Here is a 19,299-nt window from a genome sequence, read left to right as displayed (position 1 = left end):
TAGTGGGGCAAAGAACGAGAGCCCATTGAACCATCTTAAGGAGTTTGAAAAATATTGTAACACAATCAAGGTTAATGGAGTGTCTCAAGAATTTATCCGCCTTAAGTTGTTCCCTTTCTCTCTCATAGGAAGATCTTTGTAATGGCTAGACAAAGAGGTGAAGCCCAATTCATTGAGAACGTGGGATGATGTCACTAAAGCTTTCTTGTCCCGTTTCTATCCTCAAAAGAAAACGGCGGAGGCAAGGGCTTTAATTCAAGGGTTCAAGCAAAAGCCAAATGAGAGTCTTTATGAAGCATGGGAAAGATTTAAGGAGTACCAAAGAGAATGTCCTCACCACGGAATTCCAACATATCAATTGATCCAAATCTTCTATGGTGGTTTGTGTCCTCAAGGCAAGGCATGTCTTGATGGAGGGGCCGGTGGTCCAATCATGAACAAAACCGAAGAAGAAGTTGTGGACATAATAGAGGATGTGTTGACTTACTATAGAGATTGGCAAGATGGGGAAAGAGATTCTTCAAGCAAGCAATCTTCGTTGTACTCGGTGGACCATCTCAATGCCATCAACAATCTTTCCTCTCAAATGACAAACTTGGGAAAGGAGATGACGGAAATCAAGGCAATGTTGGAAAGTGTTTCTTCCTCTTCTCAAGCTTCAAATCTTCCCTCCCAAATTAAGGGGAGAGGTACTTCTTCTAACTCTCAAACTCCTTCTACTTCACATAATATGCCTATGGGATGTTTGTTTTGTGATGTATGTGGATCATATGACCATGATTCTAGCAATTGCAACAATGAATGTGTTGATGAATTTGAAAACAATGAGTGTGAGCATGTGAATTTTGTGTCAAACAACAATGTCCAAAGGTTTGATAATCAAAGAGGCCAATGGAATAGGAATTACCAAAACCAAGGGAATTTTGACAACTATAATCATGGTGGTGGTTATAGGAACCAAGGGAATCAAGGTTCTCGTGGTAACCATAACCAAGGTTATAGTGGCCAAAATCAAAGCCAAAATTATGGTAATCAAAACCAAGGTTATGGAAATCATAACCAAGGTAATGGTAACCATAATCAAGGTGGTGGTAACCATAATCAAGGTTATAGTCAAAATCAAAATAGGGGTAATTGGAACAATCAAGGAAGGGGAAATTTTCAAAAAAATTCTCAAAGAGGTCCCCCTCCCGGATTTGTTTCAAAGACTCAAGGTGAAAATTCCTATTCACAACCTTCTTCTCCTAGAACCACTTTGGAGGAATTGATTGATAATCAAACAAAGATCATTAACACCTATATGGCGGTTAGTGATAAGAAATTCAATGAGATGATGACTCACAATAAGATGCTTGAGACTAAAATAACCCAATTAGCAAGCACTATTAAGGATTATGCTAGTCCTTCATCTTTGCCTTCCCAAGGTGTTGAACCAAAGAAACCCGTGTACTCTATTGCCACTAGTGGAGGAAATGACTTTAGTGAGGGAGTTTCTTGTTCAAAAGAGGGAGAAGATGAGAGTGGTGCTATGGAGAATGAAGATGAGAGGGTTGAGTCTAAGGAAATTTATTGTGAGGTTGAGGAAAAAGAAGAAAGTGTTGTTGCAAAGATGAGTGAGGTAGAGAGATTTCCCAATCTACCATACCCCCAAAAATACTTGAGATTCAAAATGGATGAGCAATTTGGGAAGTTTCTTGAAGTTCTTAAGGAAGTCCATGATTCCACACCCTTTACCGAGCCAATTCCCGATATGCCTAAGTACTCCAAGTTTCTTAAGGAGATACAAGAGGAGAAGAAAAATTTTGATGAGGGTAGTTTGGTGGATGGAGGGAAGTGTTTTAGTGCTCTTGTCCATGGTGAGCTTCCGGAGAAAATGGAAGATCCGGGGAATTTTTCAATCCCTTGCCAAATCAAAAACATGGTTTTTGAGTGTGCTTTGTGTGACCTAGGGGCTAGTGTGAGTATTATGCCCTTTTCGGTTTTCAAGAGGCTTGATCTAGGTGAGCTTCAACCATCTAATATAACACTTCAATTGGCCGATCACTCTATTAAGTTTCCTAAGGGGAGAATTGATGATGTCCCTCTAAAGATTGGAGAGTTTGTCTTTCCCGTGGATTTTGTTGTTTTGGAGATTGAGGAAGATGAGCATATTCCAATCATTCTAGGGAGACCTTTCTTAGCCACCTCGGGAGCCTTGATAGATGTGAAGGGAGGCCGAATCACTTTGAGATGTGGAAAATTAGAAGAAAGTTTTAAGTTGAAGCCAATGCATGAGTCCTTATGTTGTGTGCAAGATATAGCATGTGCTAGTCTTTCTCGTTCCATTGATGATGTGTGCATGGTTGATTCTTCTACTAACAATACTTTTGAGGTTGTTGATGATGTTTGTGCAAGTTGTGATGATGTTAGTGAAGAAGAAATTGTAATTCCAAAGCTACGGGATGAGAAAGAAATTGAGATTCAAAATTGGTTCAAGCTTAATTCTCAAGATGAAGAGACAGCTTCCATGGTTAAGGATGTTGGAGTCAAGCCGAAGAAAAAGGCCCGTGACTCGAAGAAATTAAGAAAAAGAAAGAAATTGAAAAAAAAGAAGGAAGAATTTGAAAAGAATTTTGTGAAGGTTTCATTAAGCAACGATGAGAAGTTGCTCAAAATTGAAGAAGATTTTGCTCCATCAACTACCTTGAAGAAGGTGGTGTTCTTTGACCCTCCATGATTTGGAGGAAGGGTCGAGCTTAGGACCTTAAGCAAGCGCTTCCCGGGAGGCAACCCGGAGTTTCTAACTTTTCCTTTTGATTTTTGAATTTTCTTATTTTTGGTTTCTTTTATTACTTTGTCTTTTCTTTCACTTTTCTACTTGATTGGATTTTTAGAATGACTTTTGCGGGATTGGAATTCTACAAGAATGCATGGTCAATGGAAGGTATTCGTGGCACAAACTATATTTTGTTCGATTCTAATCGAAATTTGAGGTAAAAAGGGTAAGAATTTTAGAGAGGTAAGATAGGAAATCCATGTTTTAAAAGTTGGAGGAATTTGATACTTAGTGAGTTTTTGTGGTGAGCACATGAATTTTCAACTTTGAGGTCTTTGAAAATGATTTTAGCTACTGCCTATGTTGTTCCTCATCACCATCATGATTCATGTGCGCACCCAAATAGGCAGTAAGTATCAAAAATATGAGAAAAAGGAAGAATTGGAGACGCACTGGGGTGTACGGCCGCACACGAGGCCTGTGCGGGCGCACAGCCTGCGGGTACGGGCGCACACCAATTTGGTGCGGCCGCACCTGCTGGACATGCACTTTATCTTTCTTCCTCCTCCTTCTTCCCTTCATTTCATCATCTCCCCTTATCTTCCTCATGGCATCCCCCTTCCAAAACCCTCCTTGTGCGCACTCCTCACTCACCATTCACCATCTTAAATCCTTCAAATCCTCACTAAAATCACTCCATTTTTACTCAAGATCACTCACAAACCTTCCTACACTCAAAATTCCTCACAAATTGACCCAAATTTCACTCACTCTCTCTCCTACTCTTGTTGGCCGAAAATTGGGGCTTTTGTAAGGAGTCGAAACTGCTTGCTCTAAGTTAGTTAATCTTGCTTCTTTTATGGTATAATCACTAATCCTTGTTTTAATTTTGCCAAATATATCATAATTTTTCATAGATTGAAAAATTGTATGAGCATGAATAGTGTAGTATTGCTTTTGTGATTTTTGATGCTTGATCTTGATATTGGTTGTGATTTGGTGATGTTTATTGATTGATTTTGCATAACATTGTATTGTTTGTTGATTTTGTAGTGATTCTCATCATTTTTGGTTGATATCTTGTGAGTTGGATTTTTGGAATATGGGTAGTATGTTGTGATTGTTGGTATTGGTCTTGTGGTTGTTCTTGAATTGTTGAAAGGAGTTTTTCTTGGATTATTGGTGTTGTTGATTGGTTTGGAATTGGTTTTGATTGAAAGGAAGTGTGAAATTGGAGTTTGGTGATTTTGGTAGTAAGTGGTGAATTTGGGTGTGGTATTCTTGGTTCATTGGTTTTGCTCATTGTTTATTGTTGGTGACCTTTCTCAAACTCTCAAACATGTCTAAATACATAAAGAAACTCACCAAGAAAAGAAAAACCGATGTTATCATTGATGAGCCTCGCCCAAGTACCTCCTCAAGGCCGAGTACATCTTCTAGGCCGAGTACTTCCAACCCCTCTTCTTCTCAAACACGACCTCCAACCTCTCTACTTAAAAAGAAAAATTTCACCGACAAACAAATAACCTTCTACCAACTGTTGAAGGAAGAGAGAAACCTCAAACAAACCCGCCATTATTTCCAACCCGACATGGTAAAATTGGGGATTGATGATGATGTGCGGTCGTTGTTCTTAAACCTTCGGTTGGGTTCTTTCATCACCGATGCCTATCGCACCTACAAGGAGCCTACATTGGAATTCTTGGCTACCTTGGAGCTTGTACCCGTAGGAGGGGTATATCGGGTGCGATTCCAATTGTTCAACCATATCTTCGATCATTCCTTGGAAGAGTTCAACGTGGCATTGGACTTTGATCCCCATGGGGATATTTTGAACGTTGAACCCTATATCTTCCCAGAGTACGATCACAACTCATGGTGGGAAGACATCTCGGGTGGTAACGAGTTTATCACCAACAGGGCTAAGATTTCATCGGTGTACCCACCTTGCCTTAGGATTGTGCATCGTCTTTTGGGCTATGTGCTGTTCCTTAAACAAGAGTTGGGGAAATTGAGCAAGATGGAGCTCAAGGTCTTGTGGTTGTCTACCCGCCCGGAGTATGTGGGCCGGTTGAACTTGGGGTATATCTTTGCCCAATATTGTGTGGACCTTCGTGGCCGGAGTTCGGGAGAGATCCCATGCGGGGGCATGGTGACTAGGGTCTTGACTCACCTTCGCCTTGATGCATATCTCCCATTTTGTAAGGAGATCGGGGATAGCACCTCCCTCTACCTTGACATGCAACAATTGGGTCAAATACAATTCATCTCCAAGGGCTATAGTGAAGGGAGATATGAATGGCTAAGGGGCAATGAGCATTGGTGCTATTTGCCTAACCCCGGCTTGACTTCTTTGGCCCGGATCGCCAACAATGTGTGGCATGTCCCCAAGTCCTTTCGGCGTCCTAACTTCGACTCCGATGAGGATGAGGAAGATGATGAAGAAGAAGAAGAAGAAGAAGAACAACAACAACAACAATTTCCACAACAACAAGTTCCTCAAGAACAAGAACAAAGGCAACATGCTTATGCCAATGCCGATTTGAGGGCTCTTAGTGAGCAATTGAGTGGATTGAAAATCCACGTGGATGGCATGTATGATCAAGACTTTGGGGCTTTCTATGAACAACTAAGAGGTATTCAAGAAATGCAACAAGGTATGTTTGCTCAACAACAACAAATTCATGATGCGGAAGTTGACCGTGGGAACATTACTCCCCCGGTTAACTATCCGTATTTCCCGCCCCAACAAGGTCCTCTACCTTCGTATGGGCATCCATATTGGTCGGGGCCTTCCAACCCTGATACCGAGCGTCGCTACTATCCGGATGAGCACGGTAACTATGATTACAAGGCTCCGGGTGGTAGTGACTATAGGGGTGATCCTAACTACCCCCAAGTCCATCCCAACCACCCCTTCGAACTCACTTTGCTAGATAACTTCACCCCTCTTGCTTCTTGGCAACAAGATCTTTTCAAGGGGCATTATGGGTGGCCCGAGGGGTACACCGGAGGATGGGAGCCTTACCCTCATCCCTTCGATGACCCCGAGCGCAACAAGGACCCCAATGGGGCCGGGCCGAGTGGTAGTGGTGGTGGTGATGGTAGTAGTTATTAGTTCCCTTTTGCTTTTCGTGCTTTTTGCCTCCATCCCTTATATTTTTGATGCATGTTTTGTTTTGCTTGGGATGTTGAGATGTATTTTTATCTAGCTAGGGGGAAATAATAATTTACTCGGTGACCAATTTTGTTGTTGTGTACATACCTTAGTTGTTTGCATGCTTATTTTTATTCCTCTTGTTTGATTTCCTCATTTTCTTGATCTCTAGGCTACCTTCCTTGTAGCTAGCTTGCTTGCCCTATTTGTTTGGATGCTTGTTGTTTGTGATGATGCTTTGCTTGTGATGTTGTTGTTGTTGATCCCTAATATCCAAATCCCTTCAATCCAAACCCTTTGATCCAAATCCCTTGAATCCAAATCTTGTAGTTTAGTGTAGTTCTTTAGTTAGTTTAGACTTTCTTGCTTTCTTAGTTTCATTTCTTTTATTCTTTCTATTCTTTGATTAGTTTAGCTTTTATTTCCTTTGGTTGTATATACTTTTTGTTTAGGTTAGTTTCCTTTAATTTGTTGTTTTCTTTTCTTTGTTTTGAAGTTACTAACAATTTTCTTTGTTCATAGTTTCTTTTATTTCTTTTCTCACTTGGTTCCTTGAAGAGCTTTTGGATATGGAATGCAACGAGGTGGTTTCTACTTGCTTCGTTTATTTTTGCTAAGCTTGGAAGCCTGGTGAGATCTTTCTTATTTTTCTTTTTATTTTCCTTGGTCGCATAGAATAGAATTAGTTTAGGGGAAGTTGAATGGTTCGAGGATGAATGCTTGTTAACACGTAATGTGTTTGGGATTGATGACGTTGATGTCGATCAATCACTTGTTTGTCGATTGGGATTTTTATGTGTTTAACTTGCTTTCTAGTCCATTGCATGCTCTTTCTCCTATATTTCCTTTTCTATGTCTCCATTTCTTTTCTTTTATTTTCTTTTATTTTCCTTTTCTTTTACTTTCCTTTATTTTTCTTTTTATTTTTGATTTTGAGGCTTTATTTTTCATTTTTCTTATGAAATGAACTTTGTACATTGGTCTTGTCTTTTGCATGATTTTCTTCCTAGGTTGTAAAGGTATGCACGGTTTGAGACTATGTTCGGTTGACTCTAGAATAGGTGTATGCTAGGGTAGTTGGTTTGAACTAGGAGGATCATGAAGCCGGATTCTACTTGTTTGTGGCATGTTGGTAGTTGCTCCCTATAGTCAATTTGACACCATTAGCGAGTTATTGTCACATCCTTGTGAGGTTACTTGTTTTTCAAGCCTTCAACAGATTTTGTATGAGTTGCGTGGATCCTTGACTATGCAAACCTAATCTAATAAAGCTTGATGTATGATTCTCAAACCCGAGACCGAACTATCTAGGAAGGACAAAGGCACATTTTTCGGGGTGGTGTTTTTCATTTTTGATATATTTTGTTATTTTCTTTATTTTTGGGTTTACATTTGCCTTCTTGCAACCATTTGAGCCTTATCCCTTCTTTTCAAGCCACATCTTTAGTTATTCGACCTTTTGTTTCATTTTCTTCTAATCTTGGTTTTTGTGAAGCAAATTGATCATTTGTGGTAGACTTTGTGGTGAATGAAGTTGGAATTTTGGTTTTTATGAATGCAAGTTTGTGATATCATTTTCTTTGTGCACAATGGCAAATATTTGTGAAAAAGCCGTCCTACTTCATAAAAGGCATGGACCAATAAGTTGCATATAGAAAAAGCCGTCCGAATTAAGTAAAAGGCAAGGACATTGCAAATTCATAAAAAAAAAAAGCAAACAAAAAATTGAAAAAATGATGAATTCAATACTATTTTGATGTATTCTTTTCTCCTTCTAAGCATTGAGGACAATGCTTCATTTTAGCTTGGGGGAGAAGCGTGTACGCTTTTTGTATATATTTTTGTGAGTATAGCTTCAAGTAAGCTTGAGGGTGTTGTTTTTGTTTGGTAATTTCTTGATTGTGGTGTTAAGGATTGATCACCCTTTTGCTTCACTTTTTAGGAAAATCACCAAATTTTAATTAGCCTACCTTCACCCTTTATGCCTTACATTACAACCTTTGGGAAAGACCTTTCGACCTAGATAGTTGAGTAACTATTCGGGGGAGGGCATCATGGGTCATTGCCTAAGGAAAGGGGATGCATAGTCAAGATTGTCGAGTAGCCTAAAAATAATTCTTTTTCCGGTTCCTTCGAGGAATCATTGGGACACTCACTAAGGGGAGATTTGAGACTAGTGGGGAGAACGCGGTAAGATTGTTTGGGATGAACGTGGATTGTGATGACTAGTTCCTATGCCTAGCATACCCTATGTTTCAATCAACCTTAGATATCTTGAAAAGTGCATACCTTAACTACTTGAGAAAGATTGTCATTCATTTGCATTATAGTCTTTATGTTAGTTCATTTCTCAAAGGTTTGTTTTCATTTTTATTTTCCTTCCTTTTTATGGTTTGCCTCATTGATGTTTGGTGGAGAGTTATGGATCAAACTCTTAGGATACCCTTACGAGACCTCACTCGTCCTCATAGGAGACTTTGGGGTTTAAAGGGCTTGTTGAGCTAAAAGCAACCGTGATTCCTACGACAGTGAGTCTTAGTATATATTCTTATCTTGAGTCTTTTTCTTTTTCTTTTTCAAATAAAATTTTCATCCTTTATCTTTCTTGCTTTGTTTTGCTCGAGGACGAGCAAAAGTTTAGCTTGGGGGAATTTGATGAGTGACATTTATGGCACTCATTTGGTCCCTTTTTGGATGAATTCTATTTCATTTTATCTCTCTTTTCTTTAGTTTTCCTTAGTTTTATTCTAGTTTTCTTCATTTCATGCTTTTTGTAGTTAGTTTCTCTATTTTATGCATTTTCTAGTTTACTTGCTATTTTTTCCCTTTTACTTGCATTTTATCCTTTGATTGTAGGTTGTGATTGATTTTCGAAAGATTCCCGAGCTTCCTCTCCATGGTCTTCCATTGATTTTCATGCCTAAATCTTGTGCAAGAAGTTTCAAGTCAAAGGGAGGTCCAAGGGGCATGCTTCAAGGCCTTGTATATGCCTTTCTCATGGCTTATACTCTTCAAGAAATTCAAGAAAGTTTCTGCCTACCTTGTCCTCCATCATCATGATCTAGGATGTGTGCACCACTTGAGCTAGGATAAAGACAAGAAGGAGGAAAGACCCAGCTAGGTGCGGGCGCACCCAGGGAGTGTGCGGCCGCACACCTGGTGCGTGCGGGCGCACCAATCTGGGTGTGTTCCCGTGCGCGCCACGCTCTCTCCTCCAAGCGCCCGCACCGACGTGGGTCTATTTTTGGGCGTCAATACCGACCTCCTCTATATATATATAGTTATTTTCTTTCTATTTTTAAAAGAAGAGTTTTTTTTAGAGATTAGATTTCATATAGTTAGTTTTTGATTAGAATTTTAGAGAGAGAAACTCAAGGAATGAAGAGAGAGAAACTCATGGTTTTTGATGATTGTTCAAGAATTCTTCATTATAATTGATCTTTAGATCAAAGTTTTGTAAGGATCTTCTTCTTGATTTCAGTACAAGTTTGATTCTAGTTGATTTCATTTGTTTTCCATGTTATTGTTGATTGATTGAAGTTTGTTTGATGATTGATTGAAGTTTTATTGGATTTTTAATTGATTGTTGATTTGATCTTTGATTTCAACTATGTTGATGATGAAATTGATGATTAGTGTAGTTTTGATCTTGATTTCCATGGCTAGTGAGTAGTTTTCTAGCTAGGGAAATGGTGAAGCATGTTTGAGTGATGGATTAGAGTAATTTGGGGATAATTGATGGAGTTGATGATATGATTAAATTTGGTTGATAATTCATGTGCATGTGTGTGATTGATTGAAATTTGGCTATCTTTGATTATTGCACTAGATTGCATTGTGAGCTTGCTATGATACGGACCATTGATTAGTAACTTGCAATTTCACGATTGAGGTGCTTTGTGACGTTCCCTAGGTAGTGTTTAGTGTAGTTGACACTAGTTAGACCTCTAGGTGAACTAACTTGGTATGCTCTTTTGGATACATGATTGATCTTCCTTCCAATCACTTGACTTAGTCGGTTTGACCTCCCAAATTACCATTTCCATAACAATTACATGTGGATCCATTGCCCTAGTGTCTTTTAGATTAATTTCATACAAGTTCTTGCATCATTTAGCTCTAGCTCTAGTTTCCTTCATAAACCCCTTAATTTGACTTCGGAATAGCTTGACTTAGGCATTGTGCATTCGACCTCCATTCCCTTTGGTTCGACCTTGACTTACCACTACACTTAATAGGGGTTTGTTGAGTTACAAATTTTGTTTGATTGGGTGGGGTGGTAGCCCAACGACCTACCGTTCTTCTTCCCATTATTAGGCCTCTTAAGTTCGTAAGAAAAATGTGGCTTGTTCTTCGCATTTTTTCTAGCCATTCTTGTCCAAATTATCACAATATTTGTCATAGTATTGCAAGAAATTGTTTGATTGCTCTATTTTAGTACGACGTACTCTGTTTTTGGCTATCATACTATCATGCGGCAAGGCAAACCTTCGATACTATAGAACCTTTAATTTGTTGTTGCTTTGCATAATATAGCATGACTAGACGACGCAGCTCTGGCTTTCGCTCTTGGGAGGCTCACCGGGAGGACGATCCCGTTGACGCCGGCGTAGGGACCTCTTCTTCTCTAGGGGAGTTCTCAGAGTGGGACGAGCGCACTCTACACTTTGCGCCCGAGTTTCACATCTCGGAGCGCGTTCGGCGTGGGATTCATAGTGGAAGAGTTCGTAGCCATTGTTCCGGCAACGACGCTATTGGTTCTTTATACGATACTTACTTTCGTGACCATGACGGTTTGCGTCGCCTGTGGGAGTCTTGTGGCTTGACTCCTTAGCTCAGAGCTACTCGGGCTCTGTATTCTTTCGGGTCAAGCCGTTACGTGGTTCGAGCTTTGGTGGATTTCTTTTGGGACACTACCAACACTTTCCATTTCCCCTGCGGTGAGATAACTATTACCCGTATTGACTTTAGTCTCATCACGGGGTTGGAGTTTCGTTCGGTGGCACTTCCGGTTGATAGCGAGATCACGGTCTTTTCTCTAGTGGTACTAGAGCTGTTAGGCCCTATCACCGCTCGGGCTCGTAGTGAGGCTGAGCCGACTCATCTCAGCTCTCGATGTATCCGCCGGTCCACTCTTGTGGCGGCTTTTCTGGATGGTGCGACCACCCTAGAGAAACGGGTGCACATCTTTGCTCTTTTCTTGTTGTTATGGATCTTTTCACCTGATAGAGGTAGTCGAGTCTTACTCTACTACTTGCCTGCTCTTCGCGACCTTCACATGGTCGGATTAAATGATTGGGCCAGCCTGGCCTATGTGGACTTCCTAGTGGATTGCGACTTTCCAGTCGTCATGGTTCCTTCGAGGGAGATATCGCGCTCTCCAGCTTTTGGAGGCTCGTAGAGGTATATTTTATTTCCTTCATCAAAGTTAGCTCTAGATCTGCATTAGCATTTACTGACACTTCTTTTTCCTCGTAGATTTATATCTACGAGTATTTTCTGTCTCTTGCGCCGGCGAGACCTTCACCTCGCTACCTCCCCGTTACTGCCTGTTGGGGAGGTCGTCTCAATGACCAGGCTACTACTGCTCATGTTCGAGAGTTTATCCTCTCGGTATGTTCCTTAAATACTTGTCTCTTAGTACCTTTAAGTAGGATTTTATCTCATGAACATGCGTTTTGTAGGAGCCTGCTGTAGAGTTTCGGCCGTGAGCTGATTTGGACATTCCTGCGCTTGCTGCGCAGTACACTGCTCGGCGTTGGTACTTTCGGGGGACGTAAGATTCTGTAGTGTACTTTTGTCGTTCCTGCTCGCCCTCCTCGGCACATGTTTGATCAGACTAGATTGAGAACTTTGGCGAGTAGGTCACCAGCGGGTACACCGTAGCGGACTCACGCCCGAGTGGAGCAATGTTATGGGGAGGTGCTGTTGCCACTTCTGGCCCAACCACCTGTTTTGCCAGAGGGAGGGGAGGTATTCCTCGTTTCCTGTGTTTGTCTTTTAAATAGCCCCCAAGTAGATCCTAATTACTTGGATTTGTTTTGCTAGGGTGCGCCCGCAGAGTTCGTTCCTCCACCCATATCCATTACCTACCAGGGGATGTACGGTCCGGTCGAGGAGATGATTCCTCTAGCTCCTCCGAAACATCGTTTCATCGAGCAGTCGATACCTCGGCATCAGACATGAGTGAGTCATTTGTTCATTGTTTACTTATATATCTTTGATTGTTACTGACTTATCTCTTGTTAGTTTACTCGCGAGGTGATAACGAGGATGGCGAGGGGTATTGACGCCTTCCGCTATCAACTGGTGAGATTGAGAAACCAAGCCTCCTCTCGTCGTGATGACACTGCTACAAAGGTATTTCTCTTATCCTCATCACATGTTTTATTAGTTCATTTTTGCATCTGAATTGATTTATTTTTGCAGGGGCATCCTATTCCTCCGCCACATACTTGGACGAGACCAGAGGCTAGTAGAAGGAGATCCGGGTCTGGCTTCAGACGTCGTTGTACTTCTTCTGGTGGCCAGGGTGGCCGGTCGGAGACGGCTCCTACCGAGAGATCGGAGGGTTCGGGCTCTTCGTCTGAGGGTGCACATGTTAGGCCAACAGGCCAAGGAGGCGTGACATAAGCTCTTTTAGGGGGTGTGGGATGTACGAGGTTGGCTCGTCGTCAGAGCAGCCGCAGCAGCCTCATTTGTCGGCAATTTAGCATCAGGGTGAACCTAGATGGGCTGACCCTACTTTGTCGATCCCGACTGTTTGTGATCCTGGAGCTAGTGAGGGGCATACCCCACGATCTACATTGTTTTTTTAAACTTTGGGTGTTCCTCCCCATTTGCGTCATCCGGCACCGTAGCAGTACCTGTATGTACTTTTATTTGACTTTGTAGGACTTTGCTAGTTTGTATCACATGACTCTATGTTAGACATACTGTATATACATACTTTTATCTATTTATGCTTATTTTATCTCTGTATTTTTTATTTTACCATTTTATGTGCATGAGAGTGTGTAAAAAATTATGACTAATCTTGACAATTATGTGCAAAAATTTTCGTCATTTTTATTATCAACGGAGGGTATCCGACTTTATCCCCCAAAAGAAAAAAAATAAAAAAAACTTTGACTAAAATAAGCCTAAAATTGATTAAGCATAAATTAATCGAAAAGAGTGTTTGAGATAATGTTGGATAAGGCTTTGAGACAAGAGGTCAAAACCGTAAAGTCAATGTACAAAATCGAGTCATAGTCGGAAAAACGTGGTTTGTATAGTGGCAAAGCTGGCGTCGTGATGGCTTTTTGTCGCCACATGCTGGCCTTTGTCGCCTGGCGCTAATATCTTTTTCTCCGAATCCTTTCGGGGTTCAAACTGTACCAATTTTGTGCATAAATAGGCCCCAAATCTGCCGATTTTGTATATTTCGAACAGATTAAAAATAAAGTTATAGCCTTAATTTCTTATTAAACAATCATGTCTAAGAGTTTTAGTGATTTTACTCGTGAGTGGTGCCTGTCTTTGACTGCTAAGGAGAGAAAAGAGCATGAATTTTTTCACTTGGGAGGTATTTCACTTGAGAGGTATTTATGGTATTAAGGGGATAGACATAGATATAGATTTTATTCATACCGCCTTACAATATTGGGATCCGGACACCTATTACTTTAGACTAGGCTATGATGAAATTAGTCCTTTACCGGAAGAATTTGGTGCCATTCTAGGCTTCCCTTCTTTAGATCTTGCGGTAATTCCTAATGTGAGTGAATATTATTATAAAGACTTTGTGCGTTTCTTTAATCTTCAGGACAGGGATCTAACAAATATCGTAGATGGGAATGTAGTTAATTTGAAAGAATTTGCACGCCATTATTTTGATAGACCACGTTCAGAATCTTTTCATGTTTATAGGAGGAGAGCTTTCCTCTTTTGCATGTTTAGCCAATATCTCCTCACTAGTGGTAATATTCGTGAGGGTCAAGCAATTTTAGTATCTGTCATGGAACAAATTGAATCAGGGAGGAACCCAATGCCTTTAATTGTTAGAGAAACTATGCTTAGTTTAGATGAATTAAAGAAAAATCCAAAAGCACCTCTTCGAGGCTCTCCAATTTTGTTATAGGTAAAATAATATTTTTAATTACAGAAATCAAAAATATATATTTTTGTATAGTAATACTAATTATTTGCATTGAATTTTTATAGATGTGGTTAATGGAGAGGCTAGAATTAATTAGTCCTCCTGACAATATTGACAAATATACGCCAAATTGCTTTGTAAGGCGAAAGAAACTCTTTTCCATAAAGATGGGCCGCCGGGAGTGGAGCAAAATATTTGCCTCTTGTGATTTTGCCATAAAGTGGGTCATTCCTTTGAGGAAAATTGAGAAGATGGTTGGTGTCAACAAACAACCCTTTTGTCGTCTTCCTAGCTTATCAAAGTTGACCTTTTATTACCCTTGTAGGGTAAAAAGACAGTATGGCCTTGTTTAAACCATTCCTTTTGGTGATCTTCGTCGCCCTTATGAATTTCCTATTTCACAAGACACGGAGAAGTTCGACAATTGTTGGTGTGCTAGGCCATTATGGGAAGTTGTTACCCAAAAGGTTCTTCCTTCTTTGTCTAAAGATGTGAAGCAATGGATACTTGGTAGATCTAAAAAGGACCAGAACAAAGTTTTAAATAAGACCAATGTGAAGAATCGTCTGGGAAACAAGAAAGCTCCTGTTAAGGAATGCCTTGGTGAAAGAGTTAAGTTCAAGACTCCTGTTATTCCTAAGAAGAAAAATACTACTAAGAGCAAGGAGAAAAGAAAAGCTGACTCTGTAGAAAAGAAAGTGTGGGTAGAAAAGAAACATGGTGTGATGGCTAAAGAGGAAACTACCTATACCAAGATTGAATGCAGATCCTTTAAGGGATGCTTGCTAGCAAAAGTCATGGATGACGAAGAAAATGCAAACAAGAATTGGAAGAGGGCTAGAAAAGTGAAGACATAATAGAACATTGCTTTACTTTCAATTTATTAGACATTTTTAATTTTCAAGTTAAATTATTTTTAAGCTTTATTTAAATTTCATCAATAATGTAATTTTTTACTTTATTTTATTAATGCAATTTTGAGCTTTTTTTTAGATTAAATCAGCATTTAAATTTAATTTCTATTAAAGAAATGAAAACACTTTAATAATTTTCTGAAAATTATTCAAGTACGGGAGTCAAAATTTTCCGAAATACACCGAACTTTGCCCAAATTACCGCAGAAAAATTGGCGTCGTAGTTTCATTTCTTTCGCCAGACACTACTGCTTGTCGCCTGGTGCTACATCTTGTCGCCTGGCGCTACATCTTGTCGCCAAATGCTGCAATTGTCGGCCGACGCTGATAACTGTCGTTAGGCGACTGATTTTCTAGGGTGCGTTGGTCTTGAATTTTTCGCGTCGTTTGTTCTGAGTCGACTTGTGGATGCTGACATCGGGAGGTGAATGACTCAACCACTAGGTCGAAAGGACTTTCCCAAAGGTTGTAACGTAAGGGCAAAAGGTTAGGGGTAGGCTTAAAATTTAGAATTTGGTGGTACACCTAGATTATGAAGCAAAGGTTGGCCACACTTCAACACCAAAACCAAGAAGTCACCAAACAAAAACGAACTAATACCCCCAAGCTTATTCAAAGCTATATCCACAAGCACATATACAAAAAGCGTGAACGCTTCTCCCCCAAGCTAAAAGGAAGCATTGTCCTCAATGCGAGAAAAGGGAAAAGAATCACATCAAACTATTTTTCGAATTTTTCATTTTCTCTTGGAGATGTTTCCAACTCTTTGACATCGGTCACATGTCTTGACAAAGCCCCATGAATCCTTAAAGAGATGTGGCCACCATAATCCGCATTGAAGGACCTTAGAGGCGGTCCTAGAGGCGCCCATATGGCCCCCGCTTGGATCCGAATGGCACATTTTTAAGACACTAGGCACTTCTTCGTTTGGCACACAACGTCTAAGTAAACCATCGACTCCACGCTTGTATAAGATGGGATCATCCCACACATAATGCCGTGCCTATCTCTTGAGCTTCTTTCTTTGATTCTTAGAAAAAGAAGGAGGAAACTCCCCACATGCAAGAAAGTTCACTAAATCGGCAAACCATGGAAGTTCCCTTGCTTCAATAGCGTACAAGAAATCATCAAGCATTCTATCTTCAATTAGAGAACTATCATCTTGAATTTGAAAATCTTCCAAACGAGAAAGATGGTCCGCCACAACATTTTCCGCTCCTCTTTTATCCCTAATCTCAATGTCAAAGGTTTGGAGCTCAAGAACCCACCGAATCAACCTTGGCTTGGACTCTTTCTTAGCAAAAGATACTTGAGAGCCGCAGGATCGGTAAAGATAATGGTTTTGGAACCCAATAGATAACAACGGAACTTCTCAAAAGCATGAACTATGGCCAAAAATTCCTTCTCTGTTGAGCTCCATTTAGAGTCTTGGACATATAATAGATCACATGAAGTTTCTTGTCCACTCTTTGACCCAAAACACCTCCTATTGCCGAATCGCTTGCATCACACATCAACTCAAATGGTAAATCCCATCTTGGAGCTTGTACAATAGGAGTAGAGATTAGAGCTTTCTTTAACTTGTTGAATGCCTCCAAACACTTATCATCAAACACAAAGTCGGCATCTTTTTGAAGAAGATTATTAAGAGGCTTTGCAATGAGTGAGAAATCCTTGACGAATCTTCTATAAAACCCGGCATGCCCTAAGAAAGATCTCATTCCCTTTACGTTCTCCGGAGGTGGAAGCTTTTCAATGACTTCAATTTTAGCTTTATCCACCTCTATCCCCTTATGAGAGATCTTGTGGCCAAGGACTATGCCTTCCTCCACCATGAAGTGACATTTTTCCCAATTCAAGACCAAGTTCACCTTTTCACACCATGCAAGACATTTTTCAAGGTTTTCAAGGCATGCCTCAAATGAAACACCTCCTATGGAGAAGTCGTCCATAAAAACCTCCATCTCCTCTTCCAACATATCTCCAAATATACTCATCATGCATCTTTGAAATGTCGCGGGAGCATTGCAAAGGCTGAATGGCATTCTCCTATAAGCAAATGTATCATATAGACAAGTGAATGTTGTTTTCTCTTTGTCATCCGGGTGGATAGGGATTTGGAAAAATCCCGAATAGCCATCAAGAAAACAATAGAACTTGTGCCTTGTTAGTGTTTTAAGCATTTGATCAATAAAAGGAAGGGGGAAATGATCTTTCTTTGTTGATGTGTTTAGACGTCTATAGTCTATACACATCCTCCATCCCGTGACCGTCCTCGTCGAAATGAGCTCACCTTTCTCATTCTCAACGACAGTCATACCTCCCTTCTTTGGGACAACGTGAACGGGAGAAACCCACCTAGAACTAGAAATAGGGAATATGATTCCCGCATCCAAAAGTTTGGTGATCTCCTTTTTCACTACCTCTCCCATTTGGGGGTGTAACTTTCGTTGCCTCTCAATAGAAGGTAAAGCACCATCCTCAAGAGTTATGTGATGTGTGCATAAAGCGGGGCTTATACCTTTGAGGTCATCAATGGTATAACCCAAAGCACTTCGGTGCTTTTTCAAAACACCACACAACTTTTGAGCTTGATGCTCACTCAAAGAAGAGCCAACAATGACGGGAAAAGTGGAGTTGGGTCCCAAAAACTCATACCTAAGGTGTGATGGAAGAGGTTTGAGCTCAACCATTGGAGCACCTTTACCTTCCTTCGATGTTGCCACTTGCAACGCTTCTTGGCTAGAAATGCTCAAACACATTTGTTCTTCATCATCCTCAAATCTTCCATTGAGCAAATCTTCATACAAACCCATCTGGGGTACCTATCTTCTCCTTGTTTAACAAAACACCACACGGAGCCAGATAGATTCATTAATGCAATGGAACTCCAAACTTGAATCTCAAGAGCATCGTTAGATGTGAGTAATTGCTCATGCATGGAAGACACAACATGATCGAGAGAATCAATTAACATACAATTTTCTAGAGAAGAACTTGGATATTTCATGCTATAATTCAAATCAAATTCTATCACTTCATCCCCTACTTTGAGTGAAATTTTAGCACTTTTTACATCTATCAAAGCACCCGAAGTAGCAAGGAATGGTCTCCCTAGAATGATGGGGATATTAGCATCTTCATCCATCTCAAGCACAACAAAATCCACCGGAATAACAAATTTCCCGACCCTTAAAGGAACATCCTCTACCTTACCCTTAGGGAACTTAATTGACCTATCGGCCAATTGCAAAGTGATGTTAGTAGGTAAGAGTTCTCCTTGCTCAAGTCTTTGGTATACCGAGTATGGCATAAGTCTAACACTAGCTCCTAGGTCACACAAGGCATTCTCAATTTGCATTTTATAAATGGCACAAGGGATAGAAAAGTTTCCGGGATCTTTTAGCTTAGGTGGCATCTTATTCATTATGATAGCACTACAATTCTCGGTCAAGTTCACCGTCTCTACACCATCACATGTTCTCCTACCATTCAAAATGTCCTTGAGGAATTTTGCGTAGTTGGTCATTTGGGTGACAACTTCGGTAAATGGTAAAGAGAGGTGAAGTTGCTTAAGCATGTCTATGAATCTTCCAAATTGTTCATCTAACTTGTGTCTCATGAATTTTTGTGGATAAGGAAGCTTAGGTTTCACAATCTCTTTCTCCACTCTCACCTCACTAGGTTTCTCAACCTCACTCAAAGATGCACCATTTCTCTCATCTTCAACCAACGCCCCTTTTGTGCCCTCTTTAGTCTCACTCATCCTAGGCAAACTTTCCTCAAGGACCTTACCACTCCTTGTGACAATAGCATTGACCGGTCTCTTAGGATCTAGACCTTCGGAAGGTAAAGAATAAGGACTAGCATGGTCTTTCAAAGCATTAGCAAGTTGAGAAATTTAGTTTTCAAGAATCTTATTATGAGTCATCATTTCATTAAATTTCTTATCACTTACGGTCATGTAAGTGTTTAACAACTTTGTTTGATTTTCAATGATTTCTTCCAAATATGTTTTATGCGAAGAAGAAGAGGATTGAACATAGGAATTATCATTTTGGGCTTTTGGAGCAAATCCGGGTGGAGGGCCTCTTTGAGCATTGTTTTGAAAATTGTCTCTCCCTTGATTGTTCCAATTACCCCTACTTTGATTTTGACCATAACCTTGATTATGGTTACCACTACCTTGATTATGATTCCCATAACCTTGGTTTTGATTACCATAATTTTGGTTTTGATTTTGGCTACTGTAACCTTGATTGTTATAGTTACCTCAAGAACCTTGGTTCCCTTAGTTCCTATAACCACCACCTTGGTTATAGTTGTCAAAATT

General features: G+C 40.3%; 1 non-coding gene across 1 annotated transcript; it reads right to left on the bottom strand.

The window, feature by feature from the left end:
* Window positions 1-239: 239 nt before the first annotated feature.
* On the bottom strand, window positions 240-345 carry LOC145593246 (small nucleolar RNA R71). The gene has a single exon (XR_014102617.1). It is a non-coding gene; the product is annotated as a small nucleolar RNA R71 (small nucleolar RNA).
* Between the last annotated feature and the right edge of the window lie 18,954 nt (window positions 346-19,299).

Source organism: Chenopodium album, chromosome 18 (genome assembly GCF_948465745.1).
Source record: "Chenopodium album chromosome 18, dcCheAlbu1.1, whole genome shotgun sequence".
Taxonomy (NCBI): domain Eukaryota; kingdom Viridiplantae; phylum Streptophyta; class Magnoliopsida; order Caryophyllales; family Amaranthaceae; genus Chenopodium; species Chenopodium album.
Note: the sequence above shows the minus strand (reverse complement) of the source record. Positions and strands in the feature narration are given on the sequence as shown.